The sequence below is a fragment of the Etheostoma cragini genome, chromosome 13 (assembly GCF_013103735.1).
Source record: "Etheostoma cragini isolate CJK2018 chromosome 13, CSU_Ecrag_1.0, whole genome shotgun sequence".
Classification (NCBI taxonomy): Eukaryota; Metazoa; Chordata; class Actinopteri; order Perciformes; family Percidae; genus Etheostoma; species Etheostoma cragini.
Window position 1 is genome coordinate 23,946,083 of NC_048419.1, and position 1,567 is coordinate 23,947,649.

Here is a 1,567-nt window from a genome sequence, read left to right on the forward strand (position 1 = left end):
AGAGAGAGAGAGAAAGAGAGAGAGAGAGAGATAAAGGGGGTCAGAGAGAGAGAGAGAGAGAGAGACACAGAAGCCAGATAGGGACAGTAGTATTGACTCAGTCAGTCCTGAAAGGAGGAAGAGAAGAGAAAAGAAGAGAAGAGAAGAGAAAAGAAGAGAAGAGAAGAGAAAAGAAGAGAAGAGAAGAGAAGAGAAAAGAAAAGAGGAGAACAGAAGAGAAGAGAAAAGAAGAGAGGAGAAGAGAAAGGATCTCATACTGAAATCTGGTATTACTGTTAATTAATCCACAGATGTCTGACTATTTTTGAGTATTTAAATGTACAGATTGCACACGCTCCAGACTAATATTCATGTATTTATGTAATATATGTACATCTGTCTGGAGAAGATAAAGATGAAGCTAGAAGCCTGATTGGACGTTAGCACTGATGATCATTTCCAACATTAAGTTAGATATCATCTCTAAATCTAAATCTAAATCTTGGAATCAGCTGCATGTGGTTTTATTTGACGTTATATTTGAGAAAAATGCTTCCAAAACCCCAAAAACTAAAAGCTGCTTGAAGCTAAACAGACATTATGAATGAAATGAATCGTTTTTCATCCTGTTTTTATTTTCTCTAGCTTATCCCTCGTGTTGTCTTCAACAAATCAACCCTTTTTTTATACTTTTAATCAACGTTTTTAATTTTTTTTTTACACTTTTGTCCATTTTTTCAACACGTTTGTCCCTTTTTTTCAATGTTTGTCACTTTTTTTGACGTTTTCAACACTATGTAACACTAACTTATTAACTTTAGTTTTACAGTTATTTTTGGAATTTATGGTCAAAAAAATTCATTTATACGAAACATGAAAAAACCCAAATTTGTGATATAGAAACTTTTTGGAAAGGGTTAAAATTTGAGCCAAAGACCACAGGAGGGTCACTTTAATGTGTTAATGTGATTTACAGGTGCTTCAGTACCTTAAACCAGGAGTTCTCAAGACCATGGACATCAGGGGGATGGAGGGCAGCAGTTATCCAGACACAGCGCCTTCTGGTCCGGGTAGGACGTGGGCCACGTCTGGACCTGTGGTCCCAGACCACCCGGAGAAGCTGGACTCTATCCTCACTGCAGCCCGGCTGGTCCGCGGAGGACGGACGCAGGAGGGGACGAAGACAGGGGGGCACTGGTCCTATGTTACCTACTCAGCACGGAAACCCTCCGTCTTCGGCTCAGATGGAAATCCCGATCCAGAATGGACTGAGACCGGCCCGAAGGACCCCGGGAGCAGGCGGGTGGTGGTCTTGATCAGCAGGAAGACGCCTGAGGACAGAGAGACGGACTCTAATGAAGCAAAACAAACTGAAGGTGCATCCTCAGCAGGAGGACAGAATCCTCTCTGTGGTCCGATAGGCCCTCGTGTCCGGGCGTCTCGCTGTCGCACCGCATGCAGACCGCCACGACGGTTTGGGGGCTCGATGCTACCGGCCATCGCCGAAATATAGGCTAGCTAGCTGTCAGCTGTTCCAGGAAAGACACGGTGCACGGTGTGTAAAACCCTCGGTTACGCTCCTTCTGGG